The following is an 18,527-nucleotide window of genomic DNA, read 5'->3' as shown; positions in this document are numbered from 1 at the left end:
ATAGTAAACCATGCTTCCATCTCAAAGTCATACAAAGTTTATGCAGCGTGTTGTACATTATATAACATACTGCAGAAATAGAATTAGATTTTACGCGATAATATTTGAGTATAGCTTTGTTTACTGCGCCAGAAACAAACGCCACTAGTCTAAAGACCGAAGTGAATCCGAAGCCTGTACTTCCCATCATTCCCATGTAGGTTGAGGCAACGCGCATGAGAACCCCCGTAGACACTAGCGCCACATTTCCCTCTAGGGTATATTTAGAAACTCTATGGGTGTAAGGCAATGGGCTACGGCGCAGCGACTACGCGCCCCGCATTGGACGCGGTGAGCGTCGAGCAACGCAGCGTTCGGCGCGGCAACGAAATGTGCGCCTGAGCAAGCGACGCACGCCTGAGCCTTAGAAACAGCTCGTTTCTAAGGCAACACCGCATTCACTAGAGGCGCTTTTGTACCGCTTCGAAGCATCGTACTCGTGGCTCAGTGGTAGCGTCTCCGTCTCACACTGGTTCGATTCCCACCCAGCCCATCTTGCAAGAGTTGAGCCAAAGCCACCTAGAAAAAGCGCAGCTGCTTATATACCGCCGCGACGCCGCGAGCGACGGCGCGAGTTGGAGCCCCCTTTCTCTGTCGTGACGTCCCGGTGTCACGTGGTATTGAAGGCGACACCGCCGCGCCTGAGGAGCTGGGTTGAGCTCTAGTAATATGCTTCGCATGAAATTGCGCTCTCAAGGGGACAACAGGCGACTGGCGTAGGCAATGACGCACTCGACTCCGGACAGCACCTACGCCATGGCTGCTGGCGCCTGTACGAACGTGAGTCGGCGCCGAAGGATCAAAGTGGCCTAATATCGTAGGCGTAGTCGGCAAGCGCGTGAGGCTGTAGAAGGCGTCGGCTTCTTCGCGGCCCCAAAAAGAACGCAGTGTCCTCCTTCAGAAGATCAGTGAGTAGCCAGGCGATCTCGGCAAAATTTTTAACAGAGAGACGAAAATAGGAGCATAAGCCCCCCAAGCTGCGCAGATCTTTTGCTAAACGGGGTACAGGAAAGTTCCTCACGGCATGAATTTTATCAGCATCAGGATGGGTACTGGCAGCACTGGCAAGATGGGCAAGGATTTTGATTGCGCGGTGTCCAAAATGGCACTTAGAAAAGTTAGGTTGAAGGCCAGCATTCCTAAGGGCATCAAGAAGAGTGGCCAAGCGACTGAGGTGGCTGCCAAACGTAGTGGAAAATACCATGACATCTTTCAGATAACTTATAGCCCCGAAAAAGAGAGTCCATTATTCTTTCTCAATTTCCTGGGGACTTACGAACTTCGAAAAACATAACCTTACAATAGTATACGCCGTTTGGTGTTATGATAGTGATCTTCTCACGGTCGAGTTCATCAACCGAAATCTGCCAATAACAAGATTAAAGGCCGATTGAAGAGAAGTATTTGGATCGGTGGAGGCAGTCGAGAGCATCATCAAACCGCAGGAGAGGGTACATATACTTTCTCGTGATCTCGTTTCGTTGATGGTAGTCCGCACATAATCACCAGCTGCCATTCTTTCTTTCGACCAAGACAACTGGCGATGCCCAAGGACTCGAAGAAGGCTCAATTACACTTTTCCGTTAGCATCTTGTCGACTTTAGCTTGGATAGCTTGGCGTTGGGCGTGAAACACGCGATAACGTGGTCGGCAGATAGGACTAGCATCACCGGTGTCAATTTTATGGGTCAGAACGGAAGTCTGTCCGAGTGGGCGATCCTCAAAGTCAAAGACGTCGCGATCAGACACCAGGACGCGACAAAGATCCACAGCTTGTTCGGGAAGCAGGTCTTGAGCGATAATCTTCGAAATTATGCCGGGATCGGACAGCAGGTGGCGCCAGACGATCACGGAACATCAAATACACAGATGGCGGTATCGTCGATGGCAGAAGCGTTTCCCTGCTACATGCCTTTCGGTATAACCTGTGTACCTAAACGAAAATTTAAAACAGGTAGAAATACGCCCTCATCGGTGACAGGTAAAACGGTACAAGAACGACAACTATGTGTAGCAAGAGAGCATTGACATTGGGCGTAAGCACATAGTCACCGTTAGGAACCGATGGGAACCAAGTCAATGGCATATAAGTGGCGGCTTGAGGCGGCAACCGTATGAAGTCTACACAACATAAACGAGACTCAGCTGATGTTGGAGGACAGAAATGAATGGGCAGCTCGAGTTGAAGGAGGCTAGCAGCACAGTCAATCAGGGCTGAATGGTCCGATAAAAAGTCGAGGCCGAAGATCAAGTTGTAGGAACACCATTCCAGAATAGTAAATAGGACGGAAGTGTTGAAACCAGCAACATTTATTCGGGCAGTGCTCATGCCAAAGATAATGGGCGTTTCTTCATCAGCAACCCGGTAGCCTGAGACGCTGCTAGGCAACGAAGACGGTTGCTCATCACCGAGATGTGGGCTCCAGTATGAACTAGCGCTGGGACAAATACACCGTCAACTTCTACATCGACTATACTGCGTTTGGTCGGTAGGGTGAGAGGCTTCGGTGGAGATGTCCACAATGCAGCGTCCCCTCCGGGAGCTGCACATTTTAGTTTTCCGAAGGTATGCACCCAAATTGGAATGACGACGACAGGCGACGGAACTGGGATGACCTGGACGACGGGCGACGAGTTTGCGGCGAACGGGACTGGTGACTGATAGCTCGTTGATGGTGATCGACGGCGCCATGTGGTCGTACCGTCAGTGGCGTGCAGGTCGGGCTCGGCTTGTGGCTGGATATGGCGAAAACCGCCTTCTGGACGAGGGCTGTTCGAGAACGGCATAGAGAACCAGCGGTTGCGACAGTACCGGGTGACGTCACCAACGCGGCGACGACTAAAGCAAATAGGTCGGTCATCCGGTGTTCGCCGCTCTGCCATGTCGCCACAACCTCGATGGGCCCATTGATTCTGAGTAAGCTCGAGCGAAGAACGTTCGGTTGGCCGGAAACTGGTCACGGTGCAAACTGACTGGAAGTCGACATTGGCGAGTTCTTGGCGCACAATAGCCTAACCAAGGGGAACGATAGCAGCGCATGTATAGTTGACTAGTGGATACAGAGCCGCGGGACACATGACTTCAAGCTCATGGCGAACGATCTTCGTCAGCTGCTCTGAAGGCTGCTGCTGTCGCCTAGAGTTCTGTCGGTCTCCACAAGGCAATGTTGCGGCATTATTTTGAAGCCGTGCAAATGACTGATAGATGCGACGGCTTTTCACCTGCTCGATGCGCTTACACTCCGTAATAATGTCATTAACCGAAGTACAGTTCCTACATATGAGTAATTTGAAGACGTCATCGCCGCTACTTTCTAAGACATACCCGGCTTTTTCTGACTCCGGCATTTCAGCGCCGACCTTGCGGCAGAGTGCCAGCATGTATTGTATAGGTATATGCGACGTAGCCTTCTGTATACGCCTGAACTCCCGATGCCAGCTCTTTCTTGGCGACCTTCCGACCCAGTAGTTTTCCGAAGAGATCTCGCAACTTCTGCTTGCAGGTATTCCAGTCACGGAGTTCTTCGTGGTTTTGAGACCACGCTCGTGCAGTTCCAGCCAAATAAAAAAATTATGTTCGCCAGCATCACTGTGCGATCCCATTTGTTGTGGCGGCTCAGCCGCTCATACATCTCCAGCCAGTCATCGACGTCGGCGGCATCGGTACCGCAGAAGGTTCCTAGATCACGCGGATGCGCCAGTTCCACAGTCGACGCAGGCGTCGCCTAAATAGTCACCGTCTCCTCCGACATCGGTGAAGAACCAAAGCAGCGGCCACTGCGAAGCTCCGTTCTGAGTCGTTACCCGGCACTTCCACTGAATGTTGCGAAGAGGAAGCCCGATCTATAACTATTTACGTGAGAAAAAGCTAGTGGTAATCCCGCAGACTGGTACAAAGGTTGTTGTTGCTGTCCTGAGTGGCTGTGGCGCATACCCACAGTGGGAGATTGGCCATGAATCGGGTGATTAAATTAGGTTTATACAAACAAAGGAGTTAAAATTTTTAACGTTCGAGCTTAAAAAGTAAAATTTTCTTGTGTGGGAAAAAAACCAACCAGTAGAAAACCGTGTACAAAAAGTAATTTAATAATGAATAATAAATAAAAGAAAGCTATGATGGGGAGTGCCAACGATCAGCCTAACATGGTAATCGATTCGTTTCAATTAGGTAATTGTTGATTGCCAAGTAAACAATGCTGTGACTGAACCGAATAATGGAGACTCCAAAAGATAGGATCACAGGCACTGTAAAATTTAGGTCAATATTGCGGAGCGCGATTTCCTGTGCTCGTTTTTTTTATAACAGAAAACGCCTGCAAGACAAGAAATTGTCTATCGTCGCCACTTCGCCACAGAATCATAATGGTGAAGGGACCAAACCAGACCTGTGCAAATAGAAGTTCAACGTATGTATACGGCAGCGCAGCCTTGTGATGCACACTTAAATTTTTCTTATTTGGCAAAAATATAATCTGTGCCAAGAATATAGAAGATGTCGGTAATCCACAGAGTTGGTAATTGCGGAGCCTGATACTGCCTGCATAATGACACAAGTGCAAAATCTAGTAGCGGTAACACGAGCAGTCAAAGGGCAATAAGGGAGAATCGGGCCGCTTATCTATGCCTTGGCTAGGGCATCTGCGATTTCATTTATAATTAGTCCTTGATGACCAGACACCCAAATCAAACGCACGCTTCTCAAGTACCCGCGTACCAATGAATGAAACGCCCTCATTACCCGAGAATCACGAGAAGCACTAAGCTATGAGCAGAATGATAACGAATCAGCGATTATCACGGCTGACGTAATTGATGGTAATAATTTGCGTAACGCGAGCACCACTCCCACGAATTCGGCTAAAAATATTGGTGTGAACTCTGGAAGCCGCCGAGAAATTGTCCAATCAATAATTGGGGAAAATATTCCTACACCTGACTTTTCTTCACACTCTCAAGCATCTGTCGCAATTACAATATTTGGTTGAAGGTTCTTCAGATCAGCTTGTAATATACCGTCTAGAATACAATGTGGAAATAATGTTGCATTATTAGAAAACATGTCATCGCATTGACTATCCGTTGTAAGAGCGCTGTCCGGAGCCGAAAGCGCATGGCATATGCGCACGTCCCAAGAATCAAGTAATTTTGCATGAATGAAATTTGCGGAGAATGTAATCGCGGCCAGAAAACCACGCAGGCTGTGAAATAAATATTGTTTGGGGACATCGCAGCGCTGATTCATAAATTCTCCAGCACGTCTGCACTGTCAAAAGCCGGAACGTTCACGAAAGAAGAGGAACACGGGATTGAAGATAAAGAACACAATTTGGAACAAAAGACCTAAACACAAACGTAATGCTTCTCTTTCTACGAGAGTTAGAGAACGGGACTTGAAGGCTGTAACTCCAGAAAAGAGCACCTAACCAAATCCTAATACAGGGCGAACTTACATACGATATATCATTAGGAGTGTGTCTCTCCTCAATACTATTCGACGATTCCTCAGCCTAAGCAATACGCCAATTGCACAGGTACCTCTTCCATTCACATGGGTTATGTCTGGGCACCAGTTTATAGAGGCGTTGTACATCATTCCAATGTATTTAACAGACTCTACCTGTGGCATGTCTTCAAGGTGGTAAGACAATGGCATGTTCACTGTGTAATTATCGGAAAAACGAGAAAGCACATTTTCTGGCATTGAGTATCAAGTGCTTAACATCTAACCAGCTCTCCAGAGCACAAAGGAAAGTTTGCAGTCGTTAGTATAGCGTGTGGATGTCGTTTGCAGATGCGAAAAACGCCGTATTGTGGACATCAACATGATTAGGTTCTTCTCGATGGCAGGGAAGTGCGCTCATGAGAATATGAAAAAGCAGTGGGAAAACTAATGAGCATTGCGGTGCGCCTCTCGTTTGTTTGTACCTAGAAGAAGAAAAGCCGCTTTTGTCGCGTTAGAATTCTCTTTTACCTAAAAATGAGTGAATCGACGCTACTATGTACCCAGGAACACCACAGGATATTAACCGATTTATCAATACAGTGTGCACTACGGTATCGTATGCTCTGGCGATATCGCGCGTCACTAAGGTGGCGTATTGTTTATGACGTCGAGCGAGTTGTATTAGGCTAAGTCGGCGTGGGCATGCCAGATGGAGTAGCCGGCCCTGAAACACATCTGACAGTGACTAAGAATGGAACCATCATTAATAAATTTCATGATACGAAGAACAAGCCTCCCAATTAATTTTACTACGTTTGGTGCAAGCGCAATGGGTCTAATGTTCTCCAATACATACCTTCGTTCTTGTTTCTTCTTGTATGTCTGAGTAGCCGCCACGGTCACTCAGACATGCTTCAAACGGCAGCTGTACAAGGGCTTTGTCGTACGGTTTCCACCTAACAGATTTATGCTTCTCGTACATTCAAATAACAATCAGAAGCTACGATGTCTACAGCGCGCGCGTAAGGCGTACTTTACGCGTTTTCTGGAGCAATTTACTTTTGAACATTTCATTTAGTTGAGTGATGCACTTCCGCTTGCCTGAGGGTCTAGAAGAATGAGTATGTCGGTTGCACTTCCGAATGCGTGCGTGCGCGCGTGGCGTACGTCTCGTGGTGTTGGTGCTTGTGAAATGTCGTCTAACATCGGTTGTGCTGTCCTAATGTCGGCAACAGCGTCGCTGTACATCCACTTTCACAGGAAGGAATAGAGGCAAATTTTTTTGTAGTTTGTTTTCTTTTGTTTTTTTGTCATGCAACTGTCAGCGAAAGCTTATTTCTCCACTCAAGCTTGCATATATACATTTCCTGCACGTTTTCTAGAACAATCTGTCCACCATCCTTCAACAAATCTGCTGTTACCTTATCCTCCCCAGCTGCCTTCCCCCTTTCCATAGCTCTGAAAGTTTTCTTTACTTCTTCCGGCATTACTTGTGGGATGTCAAATTCCTCTAGACTATTCTCTCTTCCATTGTCGTCATGGGTACCACTGGTACTGTATAGATATGTATAGAACCCCTCAGCTACTTGAACTATCTTTTCCATATTAGTAATGATATTGCCGGCTTTGTCTCTTGGCACATTCATCTGATTCTTGCGTATTCTTAGTTTCTTCTTCAGTGCTTTTAGGCTTCCTCCGTTCCTGAGAGCATGCTCAATTCTATCCATATTATACTTCCTTAAGTCAGCTATCTTACGCTTGTTGATTAACTTGGAAAGTTATGCCAGTTCTATTCTAGCTATAGGGTTAGACTTCCATACATTGGCCGTTCTTAATCAGGTCCTTCGTGTCCTGCCAAAGCTTACCGGTATCCTATCTAACGAAGTTACCACCGACTTCTATTGCACACTCATTGATGATGCCCATAATATTGTCGTTCATTGCTTCAACACTAAGGTCCTCTTTATGAGTTAAAGCGGAATACCAGTTCTGTAGCATGATCCGGAATTCCTCTTACTGCTAGCTCATTGATGGGCTTCTTATGTACCAGTTTCTTTCGTTCCCTCCTCAAGTCTCAGCTAAATCGAGATCTTACCCCCCTATGGTCACTGCAGCGCACCTTGCCAAGCACGTCCACATCTTGTATGATTCCAGGGTTAGCGCAGAGTATGAACCCTTTTAGTCTCGCCATTTATAGTCTCGCCATTCGGGCTCCTCCACGTCCACTTTAGGTTATCCCGCTTGCGGAAGAAGGTATTCATTATTAGCAAATTATTCCGTTCTGCAAACTCTACTAATAACTCTCCCCTGATATTCCTATAGCCTATGCCATATTCCCCCACTGACTTGTCTCCAGCCTGCTTCTTGCCTGCCCTGGCATTGAAGTCGTCCATCTGTATAATGTATTTTGTTTTGATTTTTCCCATCGCCGATTCCACGTCTTCCTAGAAGCTTTCGACTTGCTAGTCATAATGACTGGATGAAGGCGCGTAGACTTGTACGACCTTCAATTTGTACCTCATATTAAGTTTCACACCAAGACCTGCCATCCTCTCGTTAATGTTATAGAATTGCTGTATGTTACCAGCTATATCCTTATTAATCAGGAATCCGACTCCTAGTTCTCGTCTGTCAGCTAAGCCCCGGTATCACAGAATGTGCCCGCTTTTTAGCACTGTATATGCTTCATTTGTCCTTATAACCTCACTGAACCAAATCATATACCGTTTAATTCCCGGTAATTCCTCCAATGGCACTGCTATACTTGCCTCACTAGATAACGAGCTAGCGTTAAATGTTGCCAGGTTCAGCTTCCAATGGCGGCCCGGATCGAGAAATTTGTAAATAGAAGGTTTGGCGCATGCCCGACCGACGACCGCTTTGTTGCTAGTGTAGTGAGGCGGCTCATGTCAATTGAGGGTGCCACTACCGCCACCTTCTACTAATTCATCCTGACCTCCTTTTTCACATGTCGTGAGCGCGGAAGGCGTCCGTGCCGATTCCGATAAAACTGCCGCTGTAGCTGCTTTCCCGACTTCTACCGACAGGAAAAGCGTTCGACGCTTCCTGGGACTGTGCGCATACTTCCGGCGCTTCATACGCAATTTTCCTAAAATTGCCCAACCATTTAATCGTCTCACTAGAGACGACACGCCGTTCATCTGGAGCTCTGAACCAAAAACGGCTTTCACTGAGCTACTACACCGCCTGACATCGCCCCCTGCTCTTGAGCAGTTCGACGAGGAAGCCTAAACGCAAATTCATACCAATGCCAGTGACGTTACTCTGGGTGTGGTGCTCGTACAGTGGCAGGAGAACGGCGAAATGATGATAGCTTACGTCAGTCGCACCCTATCCGGACCTGAGTCTAATTATACTACCACGGAAACAGAGTGTCTTGCCGTCTTATGAGCACTTGCCAAGTTCCGATCTTATCCTTCTGGCCGCCCATTCCGGGTCGTGACGGATCACCACTCCTTATGCTGCCGCTGTAGCTGTAGCTGCAGCCTGCGCCTGCAGGAATGTGGCATGACTATCGTGTACATGTCAGGCTGCACATAAGGCGATGCCGACACTATGTCACGCGCGCCTGTTGAACCTGCCGATCACCACACCGAAGCTGACAGCGCTTTTCTCGGTGCCATAAGCGAGGAAGACGTGTCTACACGGCAGCGAGAAGACCGAATTGTGAGCCATCATTGAACATCTAGAAGGCCGCAACATAGCTCTGCCCCCGCAAATTGCTCGCGGATTGTCGTCGTTTCTTTTACCACAGCACACCTTATACAAATAGAATTCTGTTGCCAGCAACACAACCCATCTTTTGGTAATATCAGCAGAGATTCATGACAAAATCCTGTTCGCATGCGGCGACGAGCCTGCGTTTCACTTGAGTTTTACTCCAACCCTTGCTAGGGCACGGAAATTGTACTACTGGCCAGAACTGGCCACTTGTGTTAAAGGATACGTCCAAGCCTGCCCTAAATGCCAGCGCCGAAAGTGTCCCAATGTGAAACCTACGGGACTGCTGAATACTATTGAGCCACATCGAGGGCCCTTCGATCAAGTCGGCACGGACATCCTGGGTCCGTTCCCGTTGTTTACTTCCGGAAAATGGTGGATCATCATCGCCACAGACTATTTAACCCATTATGCTGAAAGAAAGGCTCTTCTTAAAGGTACAGCTTTCGAAGTTTCACAGTTTTTTGCATAGAACGTCAGACTACGTCATGGCGCCCCAACCTGTGTCCTCACAGATCGAGGGGCGGCGTTCACAGCAAGGCTGCTTGAAGAAGTCTTTCAACTGAGTAACGCCATGCTCCTACAGACGACTGCCTATCATCCGGCTTGACCAAAAGACTTAACAAAACGATGACCGACATGCTATCGATGTACGTAGATGTGCAGCATAAGACGTAGGACGAGGTACTACCGCACGTAACGTTTGCGTACAATACCGCTAGGCAAGAGACCACACGCTTCACGCCGTTTTCTCTCGTTTACGGTCTTGAAGTCGACACGATTTTACGAGCCATCTTACCATGTGGCAATTCTGAGAGTCTTGGTGACGCCAAGCGTTTCGTGCAGGGTGCCGACGAAGCAGTTCAACTGGCTCGTGTGAACATCAGGAAACAACAGTGAATTCACGCATGACACTACAGCCTCCACCACCGACAAGTTGACTAACAACCGGGTGAACTAAAGTAAGTTTGGACCCCAGTTTGCCATAAAGGTCTTTCGGAAAAACTTTTTAGTTGGCGAGGTCACTCACTCGTTGAAGCACTTTGTGCTTCGGTGAGTGAGTGGCCTCCGTTGTGAAGTTCTTCTGGGTGGCACCCAGCCAGCACGACGCCGACAACCGTGGCCCGAGATTGTGCCCCTCGTGTGGTTAAAACGATATCGCACACCATCATAGTCATGGTTTTCGAACTATTGCACTTGTCCTGGGAAAAGTCTTTCTGCCCGTCAACGCCTTGTTCAGCATCGAGTCCATGCTCTTCTGGGAGCAGGGGTAATATCACGCGCTTGTGCCATGCGCTCCGGTCTTTTGCTCCCTGAAAAACACGAGGACGTGCTAGATCACGAGCTCGCACCTTAATCTTTTCTCTGCTGCGCTGCCCCTTCGACGACTCGGACTTTAACGGCAGATTTCAGAAGTCGCCTGTCTATTAAAAGTGACAATATTACTCACCACGGCCCACTGTTATATAAGGCGTCGCTGCCTACCGCAGCGCCATAAGAAGGCGCGCGCTTGGAACCAGCCTAGGGAGAGGAAAAAGAGGATGGAATAAAGGCAGAGAAGGAGTAATGCCTCCATTGCTGTCGTACTGAGTAATATGCACGATATAACATATTTGGCGACGAGGACTTAACAACCCATGTGCTACCGGCTTGCCCTTCATCTGTGCCGTCGATTACTGCATACCATCCTCTACGATGAGTATTTTGGGGCTACAACCGCCACTCCCATTCCTGTCGTTACCTGGACAACCGGTCATCCCATGGGAGCAATGGATTCAAGCGTTCAAGAACTACAGAGTGGCGTCGGGTGCCTCTGACCTACCTGCCAGGCGTCGGAAGGCGATTCTGCTCAACTGCTTGGGCTTGGAAGGACAACGTATCTTCCAGACTCTTACGTCGGAGGACCACCCGCGCTTTTTGGCTTCGAGCGCCGCCGTAGGGACGTTGACGACTCCTGCCCCAGATGAGTTCGACTGCGCTATTGCGACGCTTGAAGGCCACTACAAGAGCTCTGTAAATGTCACCGGAGCGCGTCACCGTTTCCGTAGACGTGCACAAGCCCCAGGTGAGACTGCGGTCGATTACGTCATCGCGCTACGAGGTCTCGTAGGAGCGTGCAACTTCGGTGACTTGGCGGACGACATGATGCGCGACCAGCTTATATAAAAAACTACTAGCGAATACTTGCGTGAACGTCTGTTACTGGAAGAGTCTCTTACGCTTTCCCGTGCCCTTACCCTTGCGAGACAGCATGATCAGGCGACTAGAGAAGCGAGAGAACTTGCACGACATGAAGCACAAGTGCATCACGTTAAAAACACAAACACTTCAAATATGAGAGAAAAGCACTGTGGCACGTGCACATGCTATACTACGCCAACTGAAAGTCGTCGAGCTCTGAAAGAGCAAGAATGTTATCGTTGTGGCTCTTGGGACCATCTGGCGAATAGTCCTCACTGCAAAGCTAAGACACATCAGTGTCGCAGATGCGGCAAGACTGGCCATCTGGAAAGGGTGTGCAAGTCTTTCCAAAAGTCTGACAAAAAATTCAGCATGTCACAGAAGACGACACTGATACAGCTGATACGGACAATCATATAAGTGTTTGTCACATCTGGAGCCGTGAGAAGGGAATTTATGCAGTGTTGGAAATTGAAGGAATTTCCGTGTCTTTCCTGATTGACACTGGATCATCGGTTAGAATCCCAGCCGAAGAACTTTACCGACGTCATTTCCATACTGTATTTCCTCTGACATCAACATCCGTCCAGCTCCTCGATTATTCTAAGTCAGCTATTCCTATAAAAGGATGTTTCATTGCTCCAGTTTCATTTCATGGCCGATGCACTTCTGTCCTTCTATCCGTTATGCCGGGAGGAACAACCATTCTTGGTTTAAATGGTATCGCGGCTCTGGATATGAAGATTCAAGGCTCACCTCTCAGGTGTCTGCTAATGACGCAAGAAACTCCTGTGCTCCCTCCTGAATTACGCTCCGAGCTCGAGCACTCGTTTGAAAAGCAGCTAGGATCTGTCAAAAGTTTCACTCACAAGGTCAGAGTTAGCACATCTGTTCAACCAGTGGCCAGCAAACTGAGACGACTACCACTCGTCATTCGTGAGCAAGTCTCGGCAGAAGTACAAAAATTAGAAGCTCAGGACATCATTGAGCGCGTCGATTCTTCAGAGTGGGTCTCACCAATTGTCGTAGCCAGAAAACGGGATGGCTCGATTCGCATGTGCGTAGACCTACGAGAGCCAAACAAAGCTATAGTAGTGGACAGTTTTCCCCTGCCACAAACTGAGGAACTTTTGAACATCTTGGCTGGTGCACAGCGATTCTCCAAGCTAGATTTTGCTTCTGTATACCATCAGTTACCACTAAGTCCAGAGAGTCGTGATCTTACGACGTTTATAACGCACGACGGACTATTTCGCTTTAAGAGGGTTTGCTTCGGACTGGCATTGGCACCCTCAGCGTTTCAGAAGATGATGCATATGATCCTCCAAGGATGCAAATGCGTCTTGTTTTACATTGACGACATAATCGTGTATGGACGCTCCAGAGAGGATCACTTGGCCAATTTGCGCACTGTTTTGAAACGGCTCTCTGACGCTGGCCTCCGGCTCAACTATAAATGTGTTTTTGACGTCGCAGAGTTGACTTTCCTAGGCCATGTTGTCAGCGCCGAAGGGTTCTTCCCACTGATGTCATCTATCGAAGCGATAACCAAGGCACCATCACCTACAAATATCAATGAACTTCGCTCGCTGCTGGGACTCGCAGGTTTCTACTCCAAGTTCATCCCGCATTTTTCTGATGTTGTGGAGCCAATGCCTGCTTTGCTTCGAGGAAACGAGCCTTTCGCTTGGACTGCGGCAGCCCAAAGCGGCTTGGAGCAGCTGAAAACGTCGATAACATCTTGCGAAGTTCTTCACCTTTTTGATCCTCAGTTACCTGTGTACGTTACCACTGATGCTTCAGGATATGGATTAGGTGCTGTACTGCAGCAGGATAACGGAATGTCACTGCAAACTGTCGCGTTCGCCTCACATACTCTTCAACCGCATGAACGGAAGTACTCCGTCGGTGAACGTGAGGCGCTTGCCTGCCTCTGGGCCTGCGAGCACTGGCACGTGTACCTGTGGGGCCGACCTTTCATCTTGCGGACAGACCACCCTGCTTTGGTTACGCTTCTCTCAACGAAAGGCAGAGGTCACCATCCGTTAAGGATTGCGCGCTGGTCATCAGGGTTGCTGTGCTACAACTACATCATGGAATGCAGGAAGGGTAGCGAAAACGTCGCGGCTGATGCACCCTCCCGGCTGCCCGTACAGAGTTTCATCCGTGATGCACCCGAAGAAGAATTTATATGTCTCTTGTCACCAGTAGTTACTATGCAAGAGCTTCAAGAAGCAAGTGCCGCCGACCAAGCTATCTCTCAAGTAAAGCACTTTAACACCACTTCTTGGCCTGACAAGAAATCCTTGTTAAAAGAACTGCTACCTTACTTACACGTGCGATCTGAACTCTCTGTTATTAGCGACATTCTTTGCCGGGGTGACAGGATTGTCGTGCCTTCAGCTTTGACCCGCCGTCTTATGGATCTGGCTCATGAGTCACACCCAGAAATTAGTCGTACCAAAGCTCGTCTGAGGGAGTCATATTGGTGGCCGTGCATGGATAATCACATTGAAGAACTTGTACGCATATGTGTAGCCTGCCAGTCATGTGACATCAGCACGTACATCTGCAGCCCCAATGCAACCCGTCACTCTTCCCGAGAAAGCCTGAGACAAAGTTGCTATCGACATTATGGGACCTTTCACGCAACCTCCAGCTGACTGTCGATTTGCCATTACATTTATTATTACAGCAAGTGGCCAGAAGTGACTTTCGTACGCGATGCGACCACGTCTACAGTGACCAAATTCCTACTTGAACTTTTCGCAAGAGAAAGATATCCACGTGGTATCGTATCCAATCATGGACCGCAATTTCCTTCAGCGAATTTTGAAGATTTTCTCACAGAGCGCGGAATCACCCATTACAACTCTTCTGTGTATTACCCGCAAGCTAGCGGTTTAGTGGAAAGATTTAACAGGGTATTAAAGTCCTATATTCAATTAGCCCTGTTAGAACGTCGTGAGGTAAGAACAGCGAAGTTTGATTACCTACAAACATATCGCTGTACGCCTCATGCGACTACTGGTGTTGCACCCGCTGTTCTTCTTCATGGACGCCAAGCTCGCGCCAGACATGACATTGTGGGATTCCCTGACAAATGTTTCACCAATGACCCTTCAAAGGCACTACAGCAGTTGAGAGAGCGCATCACGAACAAGCAAATGACGTCGAAGCGCTACACCGATCAAAAACGCGGTGCCAAGGAACCCAACTTCGCCGTTGGTGACTACGTGCGGATTAAATTACCTGCAGTTCATGGGAAGTTATCTTCACAGTTTTCTGCGCCCAAGAAAATTATGGTAAAGCGCGGACCCGCCTCCTACCTCTTGGAAGATGGGCGGGTGTGGAATGCTTCCAAATTAGCGGCCGTTCACCCTGAAGCTATCAGCAGAATGAAATTAGGTACCACTGCTGTCATGAACTGGTCACTGGCATCCGATCACTCAACTCGTGCGGCTGTAAGCCATCCGTCAGAACCTGGCACATCAAGCGCAAATAATGCACCCCTGAATCCTGAACCACCTGCTGCAGGGCGCACACAACAAGCTTCAGTTAATTTGCCAATATGTGAAGAGCGCGTGAGGAGAAGCACCCGCAACAAGAGGACACCAAAGAAGCTGCATGACTACATCAGGAAGTAACGGACAACCACCTTTTTTTTTTCACGAGGGGATATGTTATATAAGGCGTCGCTGCCTACCGCAGTGCCATGAGAAGGCGCGCGCTTGGAGCCGCCCAAGGGAGAGGAAAAAGAGAATGAAATAAAGGCAGAGAATGAGTAATGTCTCCCTTGCTGTCGTACCGAGTAATATGCACGATATAACACCCACCACTGACGTCACTCACTAATTCAAAACCTCCCGAAGCTCTCAGCGATGCTAGAGACAACCGACAGAAACAGCAGGATTGCTGCACCCTCTATAACTTCCTCGTCCACGAGTCTTGCAGATTGGGACGGATTTATTGGGACAGTCTCCGACTTCCAGATCTGGGACAGGTCGATCTTTGTTGCCACCGACCCACTACGCCGAAACAAAAGCTCTGACCAAAGGTAATGCGGAGAATGAGGCAAAATTCTTCGTTGAGAACATCCTACTACCACATGATGCCCCAGAAATCCTCATCAACGCCCACGGAACGGCTTTTACAGCGAAACTTACTCAAGCCATCCTGCAATATAGCCAAAGAAGCCACTGCCAGACCAGCGCCTATCACCTACGAATGGTCTTGCGCAACGCCTAAATAAGAACGTCGCGGACATTTTGGCACGGTGCGTTTACGTCAAACACAAGCCCTAGCATGCCGTCCTTCCGAACAAAACTATTGCTTACAACAAGGCACTGCCAGAGCAAACGCAGATGATGTCATTCATGTTGGTGCACGAATGAAGCTTGGGAACGAAATGCGACGACGCCGCCTATCTCCAGTGCACCGACCGACAACTCGCCCGCATGGGCGTCAAGAATCGGTAAGGTGCGAACAGCCACCAAGCTTTCGACGGCACTGTGTGAAATACCAGCATGGCAACTATGTTTGTGTTTGGCTTTCGATACGCCGACGAGCAGATAAGAACTTTGGGGATGCTATTTCGAACCCTACAAGAGCATCCGACGCATTGGGAGACTGGAATATGAGGGCGTGTCAAATTGCATGTGAGAATCACAGCAGCGCCGCTAAGGACCTGAAATAATACATCTTGCGCACCTTTAAGCCATTCTACCAGTCCTAACAAACTTTGAGACACTGTTTCTTCGTCGTTTTTTTTTTTCTTTACTATGAGTTCTTTTGGCTATCGTATTAAGTTTGTAGCATCAGGATGATGCTTTTTTTATGTGGGGCGCATCGACGGGCGCACTTGTTTATATTTACCGTGTGACCGCATTTCACGGGCTAACAGATGCTGAAGTTATCGCTCAGCACAAGACGCGCCTTTTTGTATCGGAAGTGTCTCGAATGTTATCGCTTATCTGCCTGTTATCTATATTTCCGCCGAACCCTGTGCAACCAGATTGCATGCGCAACGCAAACTTTGTAAGTTCTAATAGGCACACTACCACCAACCACCAGCGATCAAGATGGAACCTTGATGAGTCATGTGTGAACTGCCGACGCGCTCAAGCCGGGGATCAGGCTTCAACGATCGCCGACTGTACACTCCGCTATCGCTCTGCTTTGAGTGCTACTTGATTTTTTGGTACATGTTCGCCCAATAAACAATTGGTGTTTTGAAGTGACATTTTGGTGGTGTGTTATTCTACGCATTAGTGACAACGTGACAATATTCAATGACGTAAGACAGTGAGGCGAAGAAATTTTTTGTTTAGGTTTATTTTTCAGGTATGTTTCATATCATTAGGCTGAACTCAACAGACGCAGGTCAAACGTAAATTCAAATATGTGAAATCCAGGTCAGTTTAGACTGAAGTGTGACCACGCACAGCTTTCGTTCTCAAGAACTTCGGGCTTTAGGTTACACGCAAGATTTCTAACAGTATAGTTCGATAGGGCTAAGGAACTTAATTCGGTCTCATGCGTGGTGGTGATTTAACTCAACTAGTGCAAACTGCCAAAATGTTGTCATCGCTGTCTAAACAGTTCTGACTTGTATATTACGACCTTGTTCTATATCGGTGGTTTATTTCTTACTCATTGTGGGCGGTGGCGCGCTGCCAAAAAAAAAAAGGTGCGATTAGCTCGCATACACTGACTAAATCAAATGACCATCTGCGGCATAAGCATATTATATTCATTGCGTGCCAATGGTATCTACGAACGCTCCATAGCGCCACATGGGCACCAGTAACTAGCTCTATTGTAAGGCCTAATATTTTATATATTCAATATATAACCTGCCCCCAAATTACTATTACCAGACACCCATTCTCCGATTTTAACAGACCATTCATTATCCCTTTTACGCAATAGATCTTTCTACGAAATCAACTTCTTAAACTGAGCCATGACTGGCACGCCCCAGTTTCGTGTCATAGTGTTGTCTTATACTGTTAGGATCAGAGTGTAAATATTAGAGGCACCACTTGTTGCCTAAATATTTAGCTTTGCCTCGTGCCTCTTTGGTATTTTCAAGTCTCCTACTGACGGCGAATACCACAATCGCTGTTTGTTCGATCAGTGCTGGGGTGTTAGTGACAAAAAGTTTATGCTTTTGTAGATGCAGTGGGGAAGGCCTTGCGCAAATTTCTTATACCTGCAATGAGCGGGTGGCATCTAAGAACTCAAGTATAGTGAATTCTCAAAGAACGAGACACATCAGGGAGCTGAGTCGGTTGTCTATTACTGTTCTGTATAATCTCAGCAACTATTGTTTTATACAGAATGCGTAGCATTTGCTTAAAGTTAATGAGAGTAAAAAGAAATATCACCGATGCAATAAACGCATATATTCTCGAGTCGGTGAGGAAGCATAGCGCCTTCTGCGAACGATCTTAAAAAACTAACCTCCGAACTTGTTACTCAGGTGATATTCGCATTTTTATTAGCCTTTACAGTCCTGAATATAGTCAGCCGAATATTACTAAAGGGACAATCTGCACGGTATATCTAACATTTTTCCAGGCGCTGAATACCACCGAAAGGATCTGGACCCGCACACGGAGTTTGAGAGTCCATCATTGCGCTTGCGTACACAAATGCCAGCACTATGTGAAATTGAGCCTTGATCGTCTGAATTACAAATTCCTCGAATACTATAAATGTTCCGGCAAAATGTGAGTAAATACACTACATACACCGGTACACTCATTATTGTAAAGTACGTTTTCATTCAGATATCATCTGTATTCTTTTACTGATGAATGCTATATTTTCTTTTTATCAAGTAGGGTCATTAATCTTTGGTTTTATAGAACAAACAGAAAGGCGCGAAGCAGGGTGTCTACCAAGTTCACGTTTCCAAATTCCCTGAGTTTTCCAGGTTTACCCTGAATGCCTTTGCCAGATTCCCTGAGTGACCCAGAACTTCGTTTCATGTCAAGAGGGGCTGATACTATGTCGCCCTATGGTGCCACTCTCTAGTAAGCATGTTAAAAAAACGACCTAATCCTGTTTGAATAGTAAGGAGTAGTGTTTATTTGTTTTAAAAAGAAAACAGAAGGAA

At 47.5% G+C, this 18,527-nt stretch overlaps 1 long non-coding RNA gene across 4 annotated transcripts in view; it reads left to right on the top strand.

Moving 5' to 3' along the window:
* LOC126526304 (uncharacterized) overlaps nucleotides 1-18,527 on the top strand; it is a 159,643-nt gene that overhangs the window by 80,512 nt on the left and 60,604 nt on the right. Inside the window, exons 1-2 of one of the 4 annotated variants that reach the window (XR_011896249.1) lie at nucleotides 10,095-10,185; nucleotides 17,987-18,138. The exons of 2 other annotated variants lie outside the window; for them this stretch is intronic. This is a non-coding gene — a long non-coding RNA (uncharacterized lncRNA). Of the gene's footprint in view, nucleotides 1-10,094; nucleotides 10,186-17,986; nucleotides 18,139-18,527 lie in introns of those variants that run through there. One more of the 4 variants, XR_011896248.1, reaches the window with a different exon arrangement.

The sequence above is a fragment of the Dermacentor andersoni genome, chromosome 8 (genome assembly GCF_023375885.2).
Source record: "Dermacentor andersoni chromosome 8, qqDerAnde1_hic_scaffold, whole genome shotgun sequence".
Taxonomy (NCBI): Eukaryota; Metazoa; Arthropoda; class Arachnida; order Ixodida; family Ixodidae; genus Dermacentor; species Dermacentor andersoni.
The sequence above is the reverse complement of the archived record's forward strand: the minus strand, read 5'-3'. Positions and strand labels throughout refer to the sequence as shown.